Raw genomic sequence first — 27,259 nt, forward strand, 5'->3', positions numbered from 1 at the left:
GGTTTACAATTTGGAGGTCATGTTTTTAGGATCAATTTTTGTAGCAGGCCACTTGTGAAGGGGATTGTTCAAGTTAATGAAAGTTTGATGAGATGTAATGTTTTCTTATCTCCTTTGATTATACCCAATAAAGACCAACTTTTAATTATGCCAGCAAAGTGAAAAAAGCGAGGCAGGACAAACAGGCAAAATTTAAAACTTAACGTTTAATGCCATATCACCAATAAGATAAAAAAAACTTTTAATTAGTGCCTACAATGTTCTAAAAAATCCCAGTATAGCAGGTATCCAGGCAAAGTAAATTGCTGGATATTTAAGGGGGCATTAAACCAAAAAATGAATTCCTCAATAAATGTTTTAATTAAACACATTGATAAAACTTCCCAGTGCACTTTCATTATTTATTTTGCTTGTTTGCCCTTTAATTAAAATCTAAAAATATAACTGTTTTCACTTTACCAGAGAGACTGGAGTGTAATTTGTTGAATACAGAACCCTAACTCTCTTGAAATGTTGCACAGGGATTGGTTAATACATGTAAGACTGGATTAATATATCTCCCTAATGAATACAGAACCCTCACTCTCTTGAAATGTTGCACAGGGATTGGTTAATACATGTAAGACTGCATTAATATATCTCCCTAATTGGCCACTGCAAAGAATATGAGAACCAACCCTCAACACACAATGCTTTTATAATATTTATTTTGTATGAAGATATTTTTTAATGAAAATAGGGAAAATAAACATGAGCTCCAGCATCTCTAGTGAGCAAGGGAAGCACAATTTTCAGAGGTATTTTACAAAAATTGCCTTTGTGTCACATATAATGATGGGAATAAAACAAATTCACATCAAATGAATGATGTACGGAAAAATGGATATATCCACAGTAAACTTGAAAGTTTCAGTATTTTCATGGTGTTCTGGGGTCCTAAGACTTTTCTTCATGTGCAGTATGGAAGAACTTGACAAGAACATGAGCAAGGAAATCACAAGCAGAAACCCAGGATCCATCCAATATTCATAATATTGAAGTTGAGATATTGGCCTCTAGTTCTCAAGCCGTTGACTTTCTTGCATTCAACGGCACCAATACGCCCGCCTAAGATCGCCTAACATCGCTGCCACGGACCTGAATACGCTAACCAAAATTATCAAGAAAGCTGCCAAAAAGCCGCTCACCAAGTACGGGGCGATGAGCAGCGGACTGTTGTTAACTAACAGTCAGCGATCTCGCTGCTCTTCGGCTTTTTTACATCTTTCTTGCTACCCTGTCACTAAATACCCACACTATACTATACTGTTTACCCCCTAAACCGCCGCTCCCAGAGCCCACCGCAACTAAATAAAGTTATTAACCCCTAAACTGCCGCTCACGGACCCCGCCGCAACTCTAATAAATGTATTAAACCCTAAACCGCCGCTCCAGGAGCCCACCACAACTCTAATAAAGTGTTTAACCCCTAAACCGCCTTTCCCGGAGCCCACCACACCTAAATAAAGTGTTTAACCCCTAAACCGCGCTCCCGGAGCCCACCACCACCTACATTATATGTATTAACCCCTAAACCTAAATCTAACCCTAACACCCCCTAACTTAAATATAATTTAAATTAATCTAAATAAATATTCCTATCATGAAATAAATTATACCTATTTAAGAATAAATACTTACCTATAAAATAAACCCCAAGATAGCTACAATAATAATAATAGTTACATTGTAGCTATTTTAGGATTTATTTTTATTTTATCTAGGTACAATAGTTATTAAATAGTTATTACCTATTTAATAGATACCTAGTTAAAATAAATACAAAAGTACCTGTAAAATAAATCCTAACCTAAGTTACAATTACACCTAACACTACACTATAATTAAATTAATTATCTACATTAAAATAAATTAATTACAATTAAATAAAACTAACTAAAGTACAAAAAAACCCACTAAATTACAGAAAATAATAAAATAATTACAAGAATTTTGAACTAATTACACCTAATCTAATACCCCTAATAAAATAAAAAAGCCCCCCAAAATAAAAAAAATCCCTACCCTATACTAAATTACAAATAGCCTTTAAAAGGGTCTTTTGCGGGGCATTGCCCCAAAGTAATCAGCTCTTTTACCTGTAAAAAAAAAATACAATACCTTCCCAACATTACAACCCACCACCCACACACCCAACCCTACTCTAAAACCCACCCAATCCTCCCTTAATAAAACCTAACACTACCCCCTTGAAGATCACCCTACCTTGAGACGTCTTCACCCAATCGGGCAGAAGTGGTCCTCCAGACCGTCCGAAGTCTTCATCCTATCCGGGCAGAAGAGGTCCTCCAGACAGGCAGAAGTCTTCATCCAGGCGGCATATTCTATCTTCATCCATCCGGAGTGGAGCGGGTCCATCTTCAAGACATCCGACGCGGAGCATCCTTCCAGGCCGACGACTACCCGAAGAATGAATATTCCTTTAAATGACATCATCCAAGATGGCATCCCTTGAATTCCGATTGGCTGATAGAATTGGAATTAAGGTAGGAAAAATCCTATTGGCTGATGCAATCAGCCAATAGGATTGAGCTTGCATTCTATTGGCTGTTCCAATCAGCCAATAGAATGCAAGCTCAATCCTATTGGCTGATTGGATCAGCCAATAGGATTTAACTTCAATCCTATTGGCTGATTGCATCAGCCAATAGGATTTTTCCTACCTTAATTCCGATTGGCTGATAGAATTCTATCAGCCTATTGGAATTCAAGGGACGCCATCTTGGAAGACGTCATTTAAAGGAATATTCATTCGTCGGCCTGGAAGGATGCTCCGCGTTGGATGTCTTGAAGATGGACTCGCTTCGCTCTGGATGGATTAAGATAGAAGATGCCGCCTGGATGAAGACCTGCCCATCTGGAGGACCTCTTCTGCCCATATAGGATGAAGACTTCAGACCGTCTGGAGGACCACTTCTGCCCGGTTGGGTGAAGACATCTCAAGGTAGGGTGATCTTCAAGGGGGTAGTGCTAGGTTTTATTAAGGGCGGATTGGGTGGCTTTTAGAGTAGGGTTGGGTGTGTGGGTGGTGGGTTGTAATGTTGGGGGGGTATTGTATTTTTTCTTACAGGTAAAACAGCTGATTACTTTGGGGCAATGCCTTGCAAAAGGCCCTTTTAAGGGCTAATTGTAATTTAGTATAGGGTAGGGATTTTTTTATTTTGGGGGGCTTTTTTATTTTATTAGGGGGATTAGATTAGGTGTAATTAGTTTAAAATTCTTGTAATTATTTTATTATTTTCTGTAATTTAGTGGGGGGTTTTTTTTGTACTTTAGTTAATTTTATTTAATTGTAATTAATTTATTTTAATGTAGGTAATTAATTTAATTGTAGTGTAGTGTTAGGTGTAATTGTAAATTAGGTTAGGATTTATTTTAATGGTACTTTTGTATTTATTTTAACAAGGTAGCTATTAAATAGTTAATAACTATTTAATAACTATTGTACCTAGTTAAAATAAATACAAAGCTGCCTGTAAAATAAAAATAAATCCTAAAATAGCTACAATGTAACTATTAGTTATATTGTAGCTATCTTAGGGTTTATTTTATAGGTAAGTATTTATTCTTAAATAGGAATAATTTATTTCATGATAGGAATATTTATTTAGATTAAGTTAAATTATATTTAAGTTAGGAGGTGTTAGGGTTAGGGTTAGATTTAGGTTTAGGGGTTAATAAATTTAATATAGTGGCGGCGATGTTGGGGGCGGGAGATTAGGGGTTAATAAATTTAATGTAGGTGGCGGCAGTGTAGGGGGGTCAGATTAGGGGTTAATAAATTTAATGTAGGTGGCGGCGGGGTCCGTGAGCGGCGGTTTAGGGGTTAAACACTTTATTTAGTTGTGGCAGGCTCCGGGAGAGGTGGTTTAGGGGTTAATAAGTATAATGTAGGTGGCGGAGGTGTAGGAGGGGCAGATTAGGGGTTATTAAGTATAATGTAGGTGGCGATAGGTGTAGGGGGGGCAGATTAGGGATTAATTAGTATAACATAGGTGGCGGCAGTGTAGGGGGGACAGATTAGGGGTGTTTAAACTTGGGGTACATGTTAGGGTATTAGGTGTAGACGTTCCCATAGGAATCAATGGGATATCGGGCAGCAGCGAACATGAACTTTCTCTGCTATCAGACTCCCATTGATTCCTATGGCATCCGCCGCATCCAGGGCGGCGGATTGAAAACCAGGTATGCTTGGAATAGTGGCGAGCGTACCTGCTAGTTTTTTTATAACTTCCAAAAGTAGTCAGATTGTGCCGAACTTGCGTTCAGAACATCTGTAGTGACGTAAGCATCGATCTGTGTCAGACTGAGTCCGGCGCATCGTATGTAAACATCACTATATTCTACTTTTGCCGGAGCGTACCTGCTAGTTTTTTGATAACTTCCAAAAGTAGTCAGATTGTGCTGAACTTGCGTTCAGAACATCTCTAGTGACGTAAGCATCAATCTGTGTAGCACTGAGTCCGGCGGATCGTATGTTACATCACTATATTCTACTTTTGCCGGTTTGTAGGGTTTGATAACTATGGCGAATCAGGCTCGCCACAAATATGCTGCGGAATTCCAGCATATTTGCGGTTGACAGCTTAATAAATAGAGGCCCAAGTATTCCTAGAGTCCAAAGTTTTGTTGATAGTATATTCCTGTTGACCCTCCACAGAGACAAGTTTAGGTGGCTTATTTGGTTAGTAGAATCAGTTTGTGATATATGACTTGAGAAGGGAGTTATGAAATATCTATAAATGCAGAGCCATCTAACAGGCAACTTAACTCTTTGAAGAATTTGGAATGGTCTAATGAAAAAAAGACCTAACTTATTAGAGGTTTGTTGGAGCAGACTTATGAGGGGGAGGGGCCAATTGGATCGTACACTTTTTAGTGACAATAGATTGGAGTAAAACCCTCCTGACAACATGACACTAGAAGACAAATCTGCAAGAACCCCTTTTGCAATGACATGTTTGGTCTTAGGTTGTTATTCTAAGGCAGCAAAAAGGATCAAGCAGCAAACAGAGTCAGGCCACAATGAATTCCTAACCAATCCAGTCAAAGGAAGCAGGTCACCCTAGCATTTGTGGTGTTTATTGGCATATGTCTACCCTTTAATTTGCATAAGGTATCCAGAAAACCTGAATATGGATATTCCCAAACAAGGCTATCCAGAATTTAGAAACAAATTGGGGAAATCTTTGAGACATTATCTTAACAGGAACTTCATACAGACATAGCACATGATGAACAAACAAGGTAGATAACTCTTGAGCATAGTCATTTTTCAAGTATAAAGTGTGACATCTTCAAAAAGCAATCAATAAATAGCAATATCAGCCATACTTAAAGTGATGGTAAATCCTAGCATTTCAAAAACTCTAGGATTTACCATCACTTTGAAGGGACAGTCTACACCAGAATTTTTATTGTTTTAAAAGATAGATAATCCCTTTATTACCAATTTCCCAGTTTTGCATAACTAACACAGTTATAATAATATACTTTTAACCTCTGTGATTATCTTGTAGCTAAGCCTCTGCAAACTGCCCCTTTTTTCAGTTCTTTTGACAGACTTGCAGTCTAGCCAATCAGTGCCTGCTCCCAGAAACCTTCTCGTGCACGAGCACAGTGTTATCTATATGAAATACGTGAACTAACACCCTCTAGTGGTGAAAAACTGTTAAAATGCAATCTGAAAGAGGTAGGCTTCAAGGTCTAAGAAATTAGCATATGAACCTCCTAGGTTAAGCTTTCAACTAAGAATACCAAGAGAACAAAGCAAAATTGGTGATAAAAGTAAATTGGAAAATTGTTTAAAATTACATGCTCTATCTGAATCATGAAAGTTTATTGTGGCCTAGACTGTCCCTTTAAGTATGACTGATATGGGCATTTATTGATTGCTTTTTGAAGATGTCACAGTGCTATAAATGAAAGGGAATTTTAGTTATGAAAAATAAAATAACGTCATGCTGAAATTATCTTTATTTGCCTGCGAGTTTATGACAAGCTGAGCGCCTCTTGCCGTCCACAGTAAAACAGTATTTTGTCAATGAGGTGACTTTTTTCATTTTTATCCTATAGCAGTGCAAGATTGAAACTTTGCCTCATTGAGAAAATAGCATTTTGTTGCTGGTGCCCGAAGGCGCACAGCGCAACATAAACTCACAGGCAAATAATGGTACTTTTCAGCATGACGTTTTTTAAACTTCATGAATGAAAGTCCCCTTTATTTATAGCACTGGTAAGTCCTAGCATTTAAAAAATGCTAGGATTTACCATCAGTTTAAGTATGGCTGAAAGCTTCTCAAGATACACCTCAAATAATGTATTAAAGATAGTTACCCAGGAAAGGAAAATGACTTCTTTCCAATATTGCATATAGGTGATTATCCCTGAGTCATTGGAGTAAAACTTTTAGATATTTTATAATTTCTTGCCTGGTTTTAAAGAAAATCAGAATATTTTAAAGAGACCAAATTTAAGTTGCCAGATGATTGTGATAACAATGGCAAATATCTTACAGCATTGGTCGTATTTTAGAGATCTGGGGACTCGATCATCTCCCTCCCTAAACATAGATATATATCATAAAACCCAGAATTTAGGAGATTAGCGTACCACCATTCAAATAAGGGGTTTCTTGTTCTTATAGCTGCCTTGTCATAGCAATAATGATCACCTGACACAGCATCTAGTTAGATTTGCTTTTGTTTCATTGCTGCTATATGTGTTTATATATATATATAGTAATGCATTGGCTGTTTTCGTGTATTTTATTTTTTAAATAATGGGGGGTTTTGGGCAAGAGTGAGCTTATTCATAACTCCTCTATTTGAAATTAGAATGTTATGTCATTTTCCAATGTATTCAGTATTTTATGATAACTTGTTATTCTGAATATTTTTTTTTAACCCTTTCCTGACGGTACTTATTTGTCTACATCGGAATAAAGTTCCGTTATAAAAAAATAAGTAAAAATGTATTTCAATGATGACGCTAGGCACCCCCTCCAGCCCACGACACTGCCGTCACCTACATTATACAGGGAGTGCAGAATTATTAGGCAAGTTGTATTTTTGAGGATTAATTGTATTATTGAACAACAACCATGTTCTCAATGAACCCAAAAAACTCATTAATATCAAAGCTGAATATTTTTGGAAGTAGTTTTTAGTTTGTTTTTAGTTTTAGCTATTTTAGAGGGATATCTGTGTGTGCAGGTGACTATTACTGTGCATAATAATTAGGCAACTTAACAAAAAACAAATATATACCCATTTCAATTATTTATTTTTACCAGTGAAACCAATATAACATCTCAACATTCACAAATATACATTTCTGACATTCAAAAACAAAACAAAAACAAATCAGTGACCAATATAGCCACCTTTCTTTGCAAGGACACTCAAAAGCCTACCATCCATGGATTCTGTCAGTGTTTTGATCTGTTCACCATCAACATTGCGTGCAGCAGCAACCACAGCCTCCCAGACACTGTTCAGAGAGGTGTACTGTTTTCCCTCCTTGTAAATCTCACATTTGATGATGGACCACAGGTTCTCAATGGGGTTCAGATCAGGTGAACAAGGAGGCCATGTCATTAGATTTTCTTCTTTTATACCCTTTCTTGCCAGCCACGCTGTGGAGTACTTGGACGCGTGTGATGGAGCATTGTCCTGCATGAAAATCATGTTTTTCTTGAAGGATGCAGACTTCTTCCTGTACCACTGCTTGAAGAAGGTGTCTTCCAGAAACTGGCAGTAGGACTGGGAGTTGAGCTTGACTCCATCCTCAACCCGAAAAGGCCCCACAAGCTCATCTTTGATGATGCCAGCCCAAACCAGTACTCCACCTCCACCTTGCTGGCGTCTGAGTCGGACTGGAGCTCTCTGCCCTTTACCAATCCAACCACAGGCCCATCCATCTGCCTCATCAAGACTCACTCTCATTTCATCAGTCCATAAAACCTTAGAAAAATCAGTCTTGAGATATTTCTTGGCCCAGTCTTGACGTTTCAGCTTGTGTGTCTTGTTCAGTGGTGGTCGTCTTTCAGCCTTTCTTACCTTGGCCATGTCTCTGAGTATTGCACACCTTGTGCTTTTGGGCACTCCAGTGATGTTGCAGCTCTGAAATATGGCCAAACTGGTGGCAAGTGGCATCTTGGCAGCTGCACGCTTGACTTTTCTCAGTTCATGGGCAGTTATTTTGCGCCTTGGTTTTTCCACACGCTTCTTGCGACCCTGTTGACTATTTTGAATGAAACGTTTGATTGTTCGATGATCACGCTTCAGAAGCATTGCAATTTTAAGAGTGCTGCATCCCTCTGCAAGATATCTCACTATTTTTGACTTTTCTGAGCCTGTCAAGTCCTTCTTTTGACCCATTTTGCCAAAGGAAAGGAAGTTGCCTAATAATTATGCACACCTGATATAGGGTGTTGATGTCATTAGACCACACCCCTTCTCATTACAGAGATGCACATCACCTAATATGCTTAATTGGTAGTAGGCTTTCGAGCCTATACAGCTTGGAGTAAGACAACATGCATAAAGAGGATGATGTGGTCAAAATACTCATTTGCCTAATAATTCTGCACTCCCTGTACTTATTAACCGCTAATCTGCTGCCAGGACACCGCCGCCACCTACTTAAAGTTATTAACCCCTATTCCGCCACTTCCGGACCCCGCCGCCACCTACATAAAGTTATTAACCCCTATCCCGCTGCTCCTGGAGCCCACCGCAACTAAATAAATGTATTAACCCCTAAACCCCTGGCCTCCCACATCACTAGCACTTACTAAACCTATTAACCCCTAAACCACGAGCCCCCCCACATCGCCATAAACTAAATTAACCTATTAACCCCTAAACCTAACAAACCCTTAACTTTACATTAAATATTAACTCATCCCTATCTTATAATATATTTAAACTTACCTTTAGATTTAAATTAAACTATATTAAACTAATAATTAATCTACCCTGTTATACTAAAATTACATTAAACTATATTAAACTAATAATTAACCTACCCTAACTGTTATACTAAAACTACATTAAACTACAAATTAAATTAACTATATTATATATTTAAAGACCTAACCCTACTCAAATAATTTAAATCTACTATTAAAAATTACAAAGTTACAAAAAACTAACAACTAAGTTACAAAAAAAATAAACACTAAGTTACACAAAATAAAAAATAAATTATCAAATATTTAAACTAATTACACCTAATCTAAGAGCCCTATGAAAATAAGAAAGCCTCTCCAAAATAAAAAAAAACGTACAATAAACTACCAATGGTCCTTAAAAGGGCCTTTTGCGGGACATTACCCAAAAGAAATCAGCTCTTTTACCTGTAAATAAAAAATACAAACACCCCCCCAACAGTAAAACCCACCACCCACACAACCAACCCCCCCAAATAAAAAACTAACTTAAGCTCCCCATTGCCCTGAAAGGGGCATTTGTATGGGCATTGCCCTTAAAAGGGCATTTAGCTCCTTTTCAAAAGCCCAAACCCTAATCTAAAAATAAAACCCACTCAATGAACCCTTAAAAAATCCTAACACTAACCCCCGAAGATCCACTTACAGTTTCTGAAGAGCCGACATCCATCCTCAACGAAGCAGCAGAAGTCCTCATCAAAGCCGGCAGAAGTCTTCATGCAAGCGGCCAAAGTCATTATCCAAGCCCGCAGAAGTCTTCACCCAGACGGCATCTTCTATCTTCATCCATCCGGCGCGGATCGGCTCCATCTTCAAGACATCCGACGCGGAACATCCTCTTCTTCGGAATGAAGGTTCCTTTAAATGATGTCATCCAAGATGGTGTCCCTTAGATTCTGATTGGCTGATAGAATTCTATCAGCCAATCGGAATTAAGGTTGAAAAAATCCTATTGGCTGTTGCAATCAGCCAATAGGATTGAGCTTTCATCCTTTTGGCTGATCCAATCAGCCAATAGGATTGCGCTTGCGTTCTATTGGTTGATTGGAATAGCCAATAGAATGCAAGCTCAATCCTGTTGGTAGTATAACAGTTAGGGTAGAATAATTCTTAGTTTAATATAGTTTAATTTAAATCTAAAGGTAAGTTTAAATTTATTATAAGATAGGGATGAGTTAATATTTATAAAAGGTTAGCGGGTTGTTAAGTTTAGGGGTTAATAGGTTAATTAAGTTTATGGCAATGTGGGGGGCTGGTGGTTTAAGGGTTAATAGGTTTTGTGATGAGAGCAAGATGTGATGTCACAAGTTTGGGGGCGGGGCTCTTTTGTACTCTATGGGGAAATATGTGGAGCCAGTGTTCAATGCTTTTACTTTCCAAGAAGGGGAAGAATTTAACTTTGATATAGTTATGGATAAACTCAGTGCCCACTTTGTGCCCAAAAGAAATGTGATTCATGAGAGAGCTTGTTTTAAAAAACATAATCAGCGTGTGGGAGAATCTGTGGAGTCATTTGTGCGCAGCCTGTATGAACTAGCTGAATTCTGTGAGTTTGATGTTGCTAAAGAAGAGCAAATCAGAGACAGAATAGATATTGGAATTGCAGATGCTGAAGTCTCACTGAAGCTGCAGTTAGAGACTGATTTAACATTAGATGCGGCTATTAGGATGGCCCGCCAGAGTGAACTGGTGAAAAAGCAAAGTGCTGATCTGAGGTCTGAGAGTATGGTGGATGAAGTGCAACAGTCCAGAAAAACTGCTAGTGAAAGGCACAGTGTGAGCGGTAGATCTAAAATAATGGAAAGGCCTAGAAGTGGATGGGCGCAGCATGCCCGATGCACACGGTGCTACCGTGTCCATGATCAGAGTGCCATATGCCCGGCCAGAGATAAAAGATGCAGAAAATGTAACAGAATGGGCCATTTTGAAGTGGTGTGTAAAACTGAATACATTAAGGAGATGCAGGTGGACAGTGACCAGGAGGGTCAGGAAGTGTCTTTTGTGGGGTCCGTTGTGGAACGGCCAAGCTCAGAGGAAGATTGGAAGGTTACTTTTACTGTAATGGGAGCCAAAGTTGATTTTAAGATTGACACAGGAGCAGATATCACTGTAATGTCTTTTGCTGCATTTATGAAACTGCCTCGACAGCCCCAGCTGGCGAAGGTTACTACAAATGTCCATAGTCCTGGTGGCCGCATTGATTGTGCGGGGAAATTTCTTGCCAGCTGTGAGTACAAGCAAAGAAAGTTCACTATGTGGGTGCATGTGAATCAAGGTCAGTGTGTTAGCAATTTATTAAGCAGAAAAGCAGCCTGTGACTTGGGCCTTGTGGCTAGAGTGAATGAGATCTCTGAAGATATGTTTGGTGAGTTGGGCCTACTGAATTGCAAACCAGTCCGTCTAGCACTTAAAAGTGACGCAGTCCCATACAGAATTTCTACTCCCCGTATTCGTGCTATTGAACAGGTGAAAAGTCCTTCTGCTGGGGTCTGCCCCAGTGCTGGGGTTCTACGACCCTTCAAAATCGACTGTGGTTAGTGCTGATACAAGCGGTTATGGGTTGGGGGCTGCTCTCCTGCATTTAAATGAAAATAAACTACAGCCCATCGCCTACTGTTCCCACACACTGACTGCTGCAAAGTCAAAATACGCTCAAATTGAGAAAGAGTGCCTGGCTGCAGTTTGGGCCTGTGAGCACTTTCAGCGTTATCTAGTGGGTTTGTAGAAATTTAGTCTGGAGACTGACCACAAACCGCTAGTCCCGCTAATCAACTCTTATGATATTGACAAAACACCCTTAAGATGTCAGAGACTTTTAATGAGACTGCTCAGTTTCAATGTTCAGGCAGTGCATGTGCCAGGGAAACAACTGGTTGTGGCGGATACACTATCCAGGCTCCTGCTGGCTGCTACTGAAGAATCCTCCACCGAATCTGATGTGAAAGTGTATGTTGATTCAGTTCTGGCCTCTAAGTCCATTTCTTCAAGGAAACTGGAGGAAATAAAGAAAGAGACATATTTGGACACAGATCTGCAAGAGGTTATAAAGTACATAAAAGAAGGCTGGCCCAAGAGCCGAGCAGCATGGATGTCTTTGAGTGCTTACCAGCCAGAGAGGTTGCAGCTCACGGAGCTGGAAGGGTTGGTGCTGTTCCAAGACTGCGTTGTAATTCCTGTCAGCATGTAGAAGGAGATGATTCACGATGGCCACTTAGGCATTACAAAGTGCAGAGAAAGGGCAGCTACAGCTGTGTGGTGGCCTGGGATCAGCTCCGACATTGCAAATCACGTGTCTAAATGTGCCTTTTGCCGGGAACGCCAGCCTACTCAGAGAAGGGAGCCCTTGATTTCTACTCCGCTGCCTGCAGGGCCATGGCAGAAAATAGCTGCTGATTTGTGTGAACTGCACAGGAAAAAGTTCCTTGTTGTGATCAACTACTATTCCAGGTATTTGGAAATTGCACCTCTGAATGATATCACAAGTCAAGCCGTTATCATTTGTCTGAAGAGCTTGATCGCCCGGTGGGGCATTCCAATGGAGCTGATGAGTGATAATGGTATGCAGTTCGCTTCTACAGAGTTCAGTGCTTTCAGCAGGGAATATGACTTTGTACATTCCACGTCAAGTCCACATTATCCGCAGGCCAACGGAATGGCTGAAAGGGCAGTTCAAACAACAAAATTCATTCTAAAGCAATCTGCGACGTACCTAGCCCTCTTTTCATACAGGGCGACGCCCATTCAAGCCACCGGGTTTAGCTGGCACAGCTGATGCTAGGATGCCAGATTCGCACCACTTTACCCTCAGTGGGTGTCTTCAAGCCGCCTGGCCCTGTTCCTCGGGACGAAGTCCTTAAGAGGGATGAAGAGGCCAAAAAGGGTTATCATTTCTTCTACGACATGAGACATTCTGTCAGGCCCTTACAGGAACTGAATGTGGGGCAAAGTGTCAGAATTAAACTGGATGATGAGAAGAAATGGAAGATGCCTGCTATGGTAATTGGACGCTCTCCAGAACCAAGGTCTTATCCAGTCCTTACTGATGGAGGGATGGTTACACGACGTAACCGAATACATCTTCAGCCTGTACCTGAGAGTCTGGAACCGGATGCCTCAGTACCACCGCCGGTGGGATCCCCTGTTCTAAGAGAGGTGCCTTCCCCTCAGCAAGATCACAGCGGGGATATATCTTTGCCTCCAGCAGACTCTTATTCACCATCTTCTGTATCAGAGGACAGTTCATGCAAAGTTACATCAAGCGGAAGAGTGGTGAAACTTCCGGCCCAATATAGGGACTGACTTTAGTTAGAACAGTGACCGGAAGTATGGGCAGAATAATCCCATGGTCACTGTGGACTAGGGTAGTCTACCCCGATGTCCAAGTCAGGATGTAATTTATGTGTTTTTATTTTCTGAACCTATTTGTTTATATATTGTTCGAAAAAAAAAATGTTGTTGTATACTCTGTTCGTATACCTTGTTATTTGTTATATTCAAATGTATGCTTCGCCTTTGAAAAAAGGGGAAGATGTGATGAGAGCAGGATGTGATGTCACGAGTTTGGGGGCAGGGCTTAGGTCCGGTAGTCTGTGTCGCAGTAGTTAGTGAAATCAGCCTGACTAGATGTATGTCTCTATGCTCTGTAATAAAATAGAGTTGTACCATCATTGCTGTGTCCTGCATATGTCCTGCATTTGATGACAGGTTTAGTAAGTGGTAGTGATGTGGAAGGCCAGAGGTTTAGGGGTTAATACATTTAGTGCGGTGGGGTCCGGGAGCGGCAGGATAGGGGTTAATAACTTTCTTAGAGTTGCGGTGGGCTCCGGGAGCGGCAGGATAGGGGTTAATAGCGGCGGGATAGGGGTTAATAAGTTTATTCGAGTTGCGGTGGGATCTGGGAGCGGCGGTTTAGGGGTTAATAACTTTATTTAGTTGCGGCGGGGTCTGGGAGTGGTGGGATAGGGGTTAAACAGTTTAGTATAGTGGCTGTGTTTAGTGACAGTATACAAATAAAGCAGTGAAAAAGCTGAACAGCAGCGAGATCGATGACTGTTAGTTAACAACAGTCCGCTGCTCATCACCCCGTACTTGGTTCTCGGCTTTTTGACAGCTTTTTTGGTAACTTTGGCGAACGTATTCAGGTCTGCGGCAGCGATTTTGGGCGATCTTAGGCGAGCGTATTGGTGCCGTTGAATGCAAGTAAGTTGACGGCGTGATACGTAGGCCTCATAGGCATAAAAGTCTAAATGTTAGTGTATTTGGAAGATTTGTTGATTCTAAGGGGTAGATTTTTTAAACCCCATGCATCGCTGAATGCTGACAGCATATGCTGTCGGCATTTAACAGTGCACAAGCAGATCTGCGGTGGGTGTCAATCAACCCAATCGTATTCGATTGGGCCGATTGATATCCACAGCCTCAGAGGAGGCGGACGAGTTAAGGAGCAGAGGTCTTAAGACCGGCAACCATGAAGGCTTGCGTGGAAACAGCAGCATTAGGAGCCATTCGGCCATTAATAAATCTTTCCCTACAGGGAGTGCAGAATTATTAGGCAAATGAGTATTTTGACCACATCATCCTCTTTATGCATGTTGTCTTACTCCAAGCTGTATAGGCTCGAAAGCCTACTACCAATTAAGCATATTAGGTGATGTGCATCTCTGTAATGAGAAGGGGTGTGGTCTAATGACATCAACACCCTATATCAGGTGTGCATAATTATTAGGCAACTTCCTTTCCTTTGGCAAAATGGGTCAAAAGAAGGACTTGACAGGCTCAGAAAAGTCAAAAATAGTGAGATATCTTGCAGAGGGATGCAGCACTCTTAAAATTGCAAAGCTTCTGAAGCGTGATCATCGAACAATCAAGCGTTTCATTCAAAATAGTCAACAGGGTCGCAAGAAGCGTGTGGAAAAACCAAGGCGCAAAATAACTGCCCATGAACTGAGAAAAGTCAAGCGTGCAGCTGCCACTTGCCACCAGTTTGGCCATATTTCAGAGCTGCAACATCACTGGAGTGCCCAAAAGCACAAGGTGTGCAATACTCAGAGACATGGCCAAGGTAAGAAAGGCTGAAAGACGACCACCACTGAACAAGACACACAAGCTGAAACGTCAAGACTGGGCCAAGAAATATCTCAAGACTGATTTTTCTAAGGTTTTATGGACTGATGAAATGAGAGTGAGTCTTGATGGGCCAGATGGATGGGCCGTGGCTGGATTGGTAAAGGGCAGAGAGCTCCAGTCCGACTCAGACGCCAGCAAGGTGGAGGTGGAGTACTGGTTTGGGCTGGTATCATCAAAGATGAGCTTGTGGGGCCTTTTCGGGTTGAGGATGGAGTCAAGCTCAACTCCCAGTCGAACTGACAGTTTCTGGAAGACACCTTCTTCAAGCAGTGGTACAGGAAGAAGTCTGCATCCTTCAAGAAAAGCATGATTTTCATGCAGGACAATGCTCCATCACACGCGTCCAAGTACTCCACAGCGTGGCTGGCAAGAAAGGGTATAAAAGAAGAAAATCTAATGACATGGCCTTCTTGTTCACCTGATCTGAACCCCATTGAGAACCTGTGGTCCATCATCAAATGTGAGATTTACAAGGAGGGAAAACAGTACACCTCTCTGAACAGTGTCTGGGAGGCTGTGGTTGCTGCTGCACGCAATGTTGATGGTGAACAGATCAAAACACTGACAGAATCCATGGATGGCAGGCTTTTGAGTGTCCTTGCAAAGAAAGGTGGCTATATTGGTCACTGATTTGTTTTTGTTTTGTTTTTGAATGTCAGAAATGTATATTTGTGAATGTTGAGATGTTATATTGGTTTCACTGGTAAAAATAAATAATTGAAATGGGTATATATTTGTTTTTTGTTAAGTTGCCTAATAATTATGCACAGTAATAGTCACCTGCACACACAGATATCCCCCTAAAATAGCTATAACTGGAGGCGGAGCTAGCAACCAAAGGAAGCAGACGCACAGAGTGAGAGCTCTCTGACTTAAGGCATTAAAACCGGGTTTTCTGCAATAAAACCCAGACCAATTCAGGACCGGATTACCCCTCCAGACTAGTAAAGTGCAGCTCAGCTATATTGGGGGTGAGCACTTACACATCGGGCACTAATAGACACTACCTGACCTGACGGTGTGCAAGGAGAAATTGCCCGCATGTAACAGCGCAGTCTGGACGGACCGGATCATACCCCATAACAGAACCTTGGGACTATCGGGGCAGAAAAGGTGTTACCTGATCTTCGGGGGAATCTGCATATTGACCCGACACAGCGGAGTGCTGAAACCGCGCTGAGAATTGGCGCGAAGATCCGCCATCTTGCCTAAGCCACCATACTTTACCCGAGCAAGGCCCAGAGAGACGGCGGAGACCACCGGAGGTGTCGGGTGCCATCGGACCCACACATCAGCAAGGAGAAACAAGCATCGGAAGGTAGGGGGGACCTGGGGAGGAGACTGTAGAGGTGAGGTGGTCCACAAACTATAGAAACTAAACAAACAGAGTACGATCCGGCTTAGGGCCCCACTCACTCCCAGTGAAGCACATACTTTGAAAGCAGTTTTGCCTTGACCTGCTCTGTAAGATCCCAAGCCTCCTCAAATATAAGCAACACTTAAAGGGAGAATTTTTCTTTTAATACAACTTGGGGCTTATCCAGTACTCTACCGGACATTATATTTCATTGCATGCCAGGTGAATGCACCTTCCACAACTTTAAACCTCATTTAAGCAACATGTAATCTATGGCAACAGAAGGGGGGGACACTTGCTTCTACATATGCTGCAAAGGAGACTAAGCAAGGCGCTGCTGGTCACTTAAATGATGAAGAACTGCTGACATGTAATCATACCTTAGTGAGGTATTTTACCTCCCCCCTTCTCTCTCTTTTTGCCTCTTTTCTCTTATTGCCTCAACTCCCTTGAAACCTTACCCCCATCCGGGGAGACTATTGCTCCTGGTACTGTGCTCCACCATATCCTGAGACAGAGAAAGACAAGGAACTTTTTAACCACCCTAAACCACGAAAGGGACCCCTATCTCTGGCTCCATTAGAGCCAATATCTGCTATATTTAACAAACCCAAAGCAATGGCGACCAGGAGAGGAGGGAAGGGAGAGAAAATAACTAACCCAAACACTCCTTCAACAGTATCTTCCTTTTTTAAAGCCTCTCATCCAACCAAAATTAATAAGGACATGGAGACAGACGAAGAATTAGATCAACCCTCACAGCCATCCAATGTAGACCAATCCCCTATTACTAGAGCGGATCTGCACTCCCTAGTGTCCAAAAAAGACCTAACGGATAACTTTGAAAAGCTGTGGGAGAAGATAGATTCCATACACACGTCAGTGACATCCAGTCTTGCTGAAATTAAATCTGATCTCACAGACATGGGAAACAGAATCGACATATTGGAAGACCAAAAAGATGCGATGGTGGAAAATGTAGATGAAATAACTCAAACTGTCTCTAACCAACAACAGCTCCTACAGGACATGCAGGATAAGATGGAGGATTTAGAGAACAGGAGCAGAAGAAACAATATTAGGTTAAAAGGAATCCCAGAAGATGTCACAAATCAAAACATTCCAGCATATATTGCACAACTCTTCAGCCAAATAACAGGCTCACCCCCTGAGTACACATTCCACGTGGAGAGAGCACACAGAGCTCTCAAAGCTAAAACAAAAAATGGAATACCCCCAAGAGATGTAATAGTTAAATTGGCATTCTTTCCTGATAAAGAAAAAATACTGCAAGCTTCTAGGAAAAACTCTACCTTTAAATTTCAGGGAAACATAATACAATTTTTCCAAGATCTGAGTCTGCGCACCCTACAGCGCAGAGGCTCATTGAGACCACTAACTACCATCTTACGCAAACAGCAAATCCCTTACAGGTGGGGATTCCCCTTTGTCTTAAGCATCCTCAAGGACTCTAAAACCATAAATATTAAAAACCAAGAGGATATCCCGGAGGTATGTGACTTACTGGGCTTGGAGCCACCGACCCTCCCGGAACAAGATTTACCACCACCACGGAAGGAACCCTCAGGGAGCTCTAAAACCCAAATGACCTGGCAGAAGGTCAATAATAAGAGGCAAAAAACCAGTGAACTCAGAGATAAAATATCGTGAACTCTTTCCTTTTCTTTTCTTGAGTTCCCTCTCATACAACCAGAGACTTGGAGAAGGGGGTAACCACAAGGATTCTTCATAGACAGGAGACCTCAACACTTGAGCACCATTGACCACTCTAAGGAACTGACCCCCACCAGCTATCTGATCTACATGAGACTAACACCATATCATAGACAGATATTATTCTTCCATCACTTCTCCCAGCTGGTTGGGAGGTAGACGCACTTTGCGATTACTCTCGCCCTACTAATATTTCAGAGAAGTGGACAGATACCCCCCACTACCTAAGGTTGAGTGGCTATCACACAACCTTTAAGATGCCCCCGGGCACTGTTAATTTGTCCCATTGTTAGGGACCAGTTAGATATTGACTGTTTAATATGTTGTTATTTATCCTTTGCTCTTCTTTCTCCCCCTCTCAGCGATCCCTCCGAAATAAAGGCTCATAAACTACAATCCGCCACAATGGACCAGGCTTCCTGGGGTAAGATAAATCATTGTCTAGAACACATGTACTTGCATAGCCCACCAATCACACACATGCAATCCTACACAAACACCTATGAATAACAGAATCAGACTGATATCTCACAATGTTCGGGGCCTCAATACTGATATTAAGCGAAGGATGGCAATGAATCAGTATAGGGCACTGAACGCCAATATAGTATTCCTGCAAGAAACACACTTTCTTAAAGACAGCCCCCCGAAATACTGGACAAAGCAATTCACCACACACTATCACGCCACAGCACCCAAGAAGACTCGAGGGGTGTCTATCCTGATACATTCTTCGGTAGGGTTCCATCATGACAGCACACTGGCCGACCCTGAAGGTAGATATTTAATAGTGAGGGGACGCATCCTGGACAGTGAGGTCACCCTATGTAACGTATATGCACCCAATGATAACCAGCATACATTTTTTGCCACTATGGCCCGACTCTTGACAGGTTGGTCACAAACTAAGATTATACTAGCAGGAGACTTCAACATAACTATGACCCCTATTCAAACCCCACGCATCAAAACACTGACTCCTAAACACCACAGACACAACCACATTATCAAAGACATACAAGACTCATTTGCACCACACACTCTTAGGGACACATGGAACACACTATATGGTACTACCACAGACACTACCTTTTATTCAGCTGCACATGACTCCTATACTAGACTAGACTACATCTACACAAGCCAGATACTGCTGCCCATGTTACGAAGTTCGAGCATACACGCTTGCGTGTGGTCAGACCATTCCATAATCTCGGCTGACCTAGAGGGATTAAGGGATATTAATAGAACCAGGACTTGGACATATGACGCCACCTTGCTGAGATCCAACCAAGACCATAATGACATACTTCGTGCCATGACTGAATATTGGACTATTAACACCGACTCCACCACTAATCCTATGTACTCTTGGGCTGCTCATAAAGCAGTGCTCAGAGGTTTATTAATCCAACTCAAAGCTCAACATACCAAGAAATATAGAACCCACATAGCACAATTACACAAAGATATTGAAGTATTGGAGAGACAGCACAAATTGACCAAGAGTCCAGCAGCGCTATGAGACCTACAAGACAGGAAACAATCACTAGCTACACTATTAAATACACAAGCAGCAAGGGCGGCGCAGCGACTTAAATCACAATACTTTATCTATGCGAACAAACCAGACAGATTCATGGCACATAGGATTAGGGAGAGATGTAAAGCGTCAGCGATACCCTCAATAGAAACAGAGGGGGGCACTCTGACCTCCCATCCCCAGGAGATAGTTGATACCTTTGCAAACTTCTATGGCAAACTCTATGACGGAGAAAAGGTGACTCACAACGCGGAGACAGTGACCCTAACTGGAAAATTCTTAAATGACTGCAGACTAACATCGCTTACAATAGAACAAAGGGACACCCTTGATGCCCAGATAACTCCTGCGGAGATCCTAGGGGCCATTAAAGATTTAAAACCGGGGAAAGCAGCAGGACCCGACGGTCTCCCGGGAGAGTATTATAAACTTTTTAAAAGCACACTTGTCCCTCACTTAACTAAGTTTTGTAATTTTATCCTGGAGGGTAATTCCATCCCCCAGGAATTACTAGATGCAAAAATAGTAGTCATCCCCAAACCAGATAAGGACCATAAAAAATGCAGAAACTATCGCCCCATATCTTTAATCAATCAGGATCTTAAGATCTTTACAAAAATTTTAGCTAACCGCCTTAAACCGATCTTGCCATCTCTAATCCACCCTGACCAAGTGGGATTTATACAACATAGAGAAGCCCCAGATAACATCAGACGAGTGATTAACTTGGTCCACTACCTAGAAAAAACACAAACGCCTTCTCTGGTCCTATCACTGGATGCGGAGAAGGCGTTTGATAGAATAGACTGGAAATATATGTTTGCAGTCATGGAGGGGATGGGCTTCGGGGACACTTTTCTGTCCGCTCTGCGGGCTATTTACTCCAACCCACGGGCCCAGGTGACTTCGGGGGGGTATAGATCCAACTCCTTCCCCATACTGAACGGGACAAGACAGGGGTGCCCTTTGTCACCCCTGTTGTTCGCCCTCTGTATTGAGCCACTGGCGGACAAGATTCGGGCCCACCCGGACATATCGGGAGTTCAGACAGCCCACTCTGAATACAAAATCTCTTTATTTGCGGACGACATCTTGCTTACCATCACTAAGCCGCTCATATCACTTCCTAATCTACATTTGTTACTGGGTGAATTCTCAAATATATCGGGATACAAAATAAATATGGAGAAAAGCGAACTCCTCCCAGTGGCCATTCCCCCACACACACGGAAAATAATAGAACTCAATTTTGAGTTTCGGTGGGCTCCCAAAACAATAAGATATTTAGGTATCAATCTCCCGGTTCAGATGCAACTATTGTATAAATACAACTATACTCCACTCCTCAACCAATTTAGAAAAGACCTGACAGGGTGGCGGATGTGTGGCTTTTCCTGGATGGGAAGAGTAGTGCTGATCAAAATGAACATGCTCCCACGCATATTATACCTTTTTCGGGCCCTCCCCATCAAACTGGTCAAAACAGATATTGTTAAACTACAGGCTGATATATTGGCTTTTATTAGAGGGCCAAAATCAGCCAGAATAGCAAAACAAGTGGTCTGTAGGAGTAGAGCGGCGGGGGGAGTGGGAGCCCCAGATCTCTTAGAATACTATAAAGCCGCCAGACTAGCCCAAGACTCCTGCCTCATGAGAAGGTCGGAAGAGGCCACCTGGGTATTCCTGGAGATGGAACTAGGGGGATGGGAGGAAAGAGACTCGATTCTATGGGACGCACAAACCACTCACCCAACTAAGACATATACCAAAACATACACTACGGACCTGACTATAAAGACTTGGACACAAACACTTAAAAGAGCAGACTTGTTCCCGGAATTCTCTTTAATGACACCAATTAGATGCCTCTTATCAGAAGACTCCCGCAGACTAGTGACCAAATGGGAAAACAAGGGGCTTTACAGAGTAGCGGATGTAATACAGGGGGGACAATTACTTCCTTTTACCCAGCTGCAGACCAAACTGACTCCTATAAAGCTCCACTGGTACCTATATCTCCAGTTACGTTCCTCCTTACACTTATCCCTGAAAAACTCAAAAAAGGGACAAAATACGGTGTTAGAGACCTATGGCACAAGCCTCACAAGAACCAAACACAATATCTCTAAAATATACATAACACTACAAACACCTCCAAACAGATCTAAATCCATGATAATGGCAAACTGGGAGAAAGACTTGAACATAAGTAAGGAAGTACAGGAATGGGAGGAACTATTCCAAAGGGCTGATAAAGGATTAATTAGTATGGATCTGAAGGAAAATGTCACAAAGACTCTATTTAGATGGTACTTAACCCCAGTGAGGACGGCCCATATACAGCCACACAGCAGCAACTTATGCTATAGAGGGTGCGGAGAATTAGGATCCTATAAACACATGTGGTGGGAGTGTAGGGAAATACAGGGGACATGGCAAAAACTCTCTGCCCTCATTAGCCAACTACTAGAAGAAGAGGTTACACTCACTATCCAACAAGCATTACTACACGACAACATAGATAGATTCCACAGATACATCAACACATTCATCAGGATTCTGTGCACGGTGACAAGGGTATGCATTGCAAAATACTGGAAGATAGGATCACCACCATGGTTAGAAGTATACAATAAAATATGCCACACCTACACTATGTATGAATATGCAACAGACACATTAAACAATAGGGCCTCCTTTCAGAAGACATGGTACTACTGGATCAGCAATGCAACACTCCCCAGAGGAGAACGAGCTGACCGACTTAACCCCTAGAGGTTGAATTTTAATATCTTCCGCAGGCCTTGGGGGATCGCTGGGAGGGGGGACTCTATCTCCCCCTCCTCTTCTCTTTCCCCCCCCTACCCCCCCCCCTAACCTTTTCTGAAACCATTATGTTTGAAAAGAGTTTTTGAGGAAAACTACATACCTTAATCTGAATGTTTACTTGATTATTCCGAAAGTTTAGAATTTATCAACCTTGTTTTTTTTTTGCTGCCCTATTACTGAGCAACAAACACATATGTTGATGATTATTTTGTAACAATCAATCTGGAACAACCCCAAGGATACAAAGACTCAACTTGGATGATTTTGAATATTGATACAGTGTTCCAGAACCCTCTGCACACAAAGATAGATCTCTTTGGGACTATGAAAGGTATTGGGATGTGGGGGAAGAGGGTGGAGAACACTGCTTGGGTACATTGGGATTATCATCTACTGTTATCTTGATGATTATGTTTCTGGAGAAATGGTTGATCAATCTTTGTATTGTAAGTAAACAAGAATTATGTTACCAATAAAAATATTTAAACATAAAATAGCTATAACTAAAAACAAACTAAAAACTACTTCCAAAACTATTCAGCTTTGATATTAATGAGTTTTTTGGGTTCATTGAGAACATGGTTGTTGTTCAATAATAAAATTAATCCTCAAAAATACAACTTGCCTAATAATTCTGCACTCCCTGTATATGTAGAAAAATGAAGTTTTTTATTATTATTTTTTTTTTTCACTTTCTGCCAGGTTTTTGCTGTTTTGGGCTATCTGCAATCAAAATACATTTTCAGAAACTCCATGTTCTGCTGAATGTAAAAGATGCAAAGTAAAAAAAAAAGAAGAAGTGATTTTTAAATAGAAAAAATGTGAAAACTGGGTCAGCACAGATGTGTAAAATGACTCAGCACTGAAAGGGTTAATCTGAAATAGGAGATAAATCCTTTTTTTTTCTTGATTACCATGATTTTAAAGCTCCAGAGGGCGAATGCCATCATCATCTTAGCCAATGATTTGTATGTCTCGTCTGTGGTAAATTATATGATGATGGTAAGATCTCAAAATTACACCAACTGGGATAAAAGAGGCCACAAGAAATTATCAGTTGCTAAGTGCCATAAAAATACACTCATATCAAATATACACATTTCTAAGGTTTCAAACGAGCACAACTGCAAAGTGAAAATGTATTAACAAAAATGCATGACCTAATGATAATAATAATTGAATGTCTGCATTAAAACCACAAAATAGCATCATTAATCTCACATTTGGAAAATGTTAAGCTTAATTTATAATAATTTTCAAAGTCAATTTTCCTAATGACGTTCATCCTGAACCAGAATAAACAATAGGGATAAATAAACAAACATATGGAATAATTTATTTTTTAATATTGCTAAAACATATAGGAAAACAGAAACATAATAAATGCAAATCCTGCAATTAGTTTCTTTGCAATCACAGTATATTTATATATGCAGCTTTAAAGAGACAAGGATGTCAACATAAAATATCATGATTCAGACAGACCATACATTTTTAAAATACTTTTCAGTTTAATCCTATTATCAAATTTACCCTTCTCATGGTCTTCTTGGTAAAAACGTGGCCACTTTCTATTACGGCATACTGAGGTATCCTCAAGAGCATGCACATCTTTTGAGTACTATGGCCTAGATAACAAGTGAAGAACTATTGATATTGCAGGGTGCGCTATCAATATCTCAGGACCATACTTCACCATACCTCACTGCTATCTGGTATTACAAATTCACGGTAAAACAGAATAACTAAAGAATTTTTAGCATGGCCGACATCCCCGTGGGATACTATTTCCAGCAATGACCTCTGATAGTCCTTAATAATACCTATATCAGAAATACATTCCCCTAAAAATGACAATCTAAGTTCATTTTGGATGCATAATTCCTACAATTTATATACAGATTTTTAGATGGAATTAGGAGAATATTATTTCATAATTATAGTATGCAATAAAACAACAAAACAACAAACTCTCACTCAAATTGTAATACATTTTAAAATAATGGTTTTTTACATTTTCTACCCTAAAATCAATTCATAGAATAGTTAAAAAAAAACAGTTAATTGAATACTTAAAATTTAAAGGAATACATTATATATACACATATGATAGAGAATAGTGTATACCCACAGTTATAAGGGTTTAGAAGTATACTTGCCACTAATGCATATTTATATTAGTAATATTAACCCTATGTAATGACATGTTAATTGTAATGTTGGATCGCAAATAGAGAGGGTATATACTTAAAACCATTTAATAAATAACTGTCTATACCTAAAATTATATCACAATTATGGTACATGGTTAGTGGTATTCCCCTTAGATCTACTCCTATACTATATAAACTATAGGAGATGAAAACACTACTCTTTAAAACATCCATATTAAATATACACATATAAATATATATATATATATATATATATATATATATAAGTCAAACAAGTAGAATCCCAGGAAGCTCAGGGTCTACTAGTGCTCTAGATAAGCGTAGTACAGTATGAACCCTAGATATAAATAATATAATAAATATAAATAATAATATAAATAATATAAATAATAATAGAATATTAATTCTATGTATGCAAATGGCTGCTACTGCACAAAACTCGAAGGGAGATTCCCTATTTCACCCTTCTAAATAAGAAAAAATAAAAAATAAATACAAGGTTAGCGCTGCCTAGCATAGATATAAGAACAGTGTTAGTAAATAAAAAATACAGTACTCAAATACATGCAGTATATATGTCAAAAAATCTAGTGAGAAATAACAGTAAACAGATAAAAAATTGATAAAACAATTATAGTTAAGTCCATAAGCACATATGTAAAAGCGCCAGATCCGTAGTGCAAATAAATCCGGATTTCCTATTTCTTCCAATTCAATCCTATGGGTATGCACTTACTTGAGCAAACCTCAAATCGATATGAGATAGGTAGAGACGTAATCACCATCAAATCACGCTGTCTGCAAAGCCACTTGTTTAGGAAGCAGGACCTTCTTTACTCTTGGGATTTCCAAAGGTAGAAACTTTCAAACTCCCTTTCCTTGGAGTGTGGTGAAACTTCGTATGGGTTCATAAAAGGCAAGGAGAGACTCTAATAGTGTATTAACCTTTTATTAAGTAACATAAAACACCAACAATGAAAACCTACTCACAAGGAAAACCTCAATATTATGAGGTAAATATACAGCATAAAAGCAAGCCGTGGCAAGTAAAAACAGCTGAGATAAGATCAGTTCAAAGCAGTAGTAAAATCCTAATGCGTTTCAAAGGCCTGTGTGACTTTCGCCTGCCTTCTTCATCAGAGGTACGTACCTCTGATGAAGAAGGCAGACGAAAGTCACACAGGCCTTTGAAACGCGTTAGGATTTTACTACTGCTTTGAACTGCTTTTGGGCACAAATGAGACATCCCTTCCTTCCACACTGAAAAAAGCCTTTGGATCTCTTTTGTAACTAATTATCCTGTCTAACACTATGATTTTTATATTCTGTTTTTTCCTAAAAAACACTTTTGGTCTCTCGGATAATACATTTTTCAAAATAGAGTCTTGCAATAGAATTGGCCAGTGTTTTTTTTTTTTATGGGAGACTCCAGAAAGAAAATTATAACATCAAGCTGGTCTATCCAGCAAAGTTAATTGTATTGAAAGATGGTATTACGCATATATTAAACAACGTTATGGAGGCGGAGACCATTTGCAGGGAGACAGGTGTCCCATGAAGTTGTAGGCATTTCCAGCAGGTAGATGGTTTAGGATAGTAGGCTTAGAGCATGTGTTTTGTAATGGATATTGCACATGATATTTATGGTTATTGTTGTCTCTGCGTCCCTTTTTTTTTTTTTTTTTTTCTCGCCTCTGCACCCCCGCCCTCCACCCCCGGAGGTTGCCTGGTTCGTTTCCCGCCCTACATCTTTGCTCTCCTCAGAGTGTATATATACGGGTGTATACACTTAGGTTTTACAGTATAAAGTGATCTAATGGTCTATAACCTTAATTTATTCTCATGGAATATAGGTGGCATTAATACCCCAATTAAAAGGAAAGCCATAATTAAACATTTGGGTAAATTTAAACCTGACATAGTTTTTTTACAGGAGCTACATCTCAACTCTCTCGAAATTCCTAAACTTAAATCCAAATGGGTGGGCGAAGTTGTGGCGGCACCTTTTACATCTAGGAAGAGGGGGGTAGCTATTTTAGTGAATCGAAAATTGGAATACCAGATAAGCAACATCGAAGCTGACCCTGAAGGCAGATTTTTAATTTTGGAAATGGAGATCAAACATATTAAATACATATTCTGTAATGTATATGGACCCAACCAAATAGATCATAAATTCTGGTCAGCCCTGATAGTTAAACTACATAAATATATAGGGTTGAATTTAATTATTGGGGGTGACCTAAATCTGACGGCGGATCCACTCTTGGATAGCTCAAATAAGAAAGCGTTAAAAAATAGAGATAGGAAATCGCGGACATTTCAGAAGTTGTGCTCACATTTGGGGCTGGTTGACATATGGCGGGTTCAGAACCCGGATACCCGGGAGTATACATGTTTATCGCAAGTTCAACAGTCTTTTTCTAGGATTGATTACTTTTTAATCTCGGAATTCTTACTTAGTTATAATTGGTCGACCAAAA

Source organism: Bombina bombina, chromosome 2 (genome assembly GCF_027579735.1).
Source record: "Bombina bombina isolate aBomBom1 chromosome 2, aBomBom1.pri, whole genome shotgun sequence".
Lineage (NCBI taxonomy): Eukaryota > Metazoa > Chordata > Amphibia > Anura > Bombinatoridae > Bombina > Bombina bombina.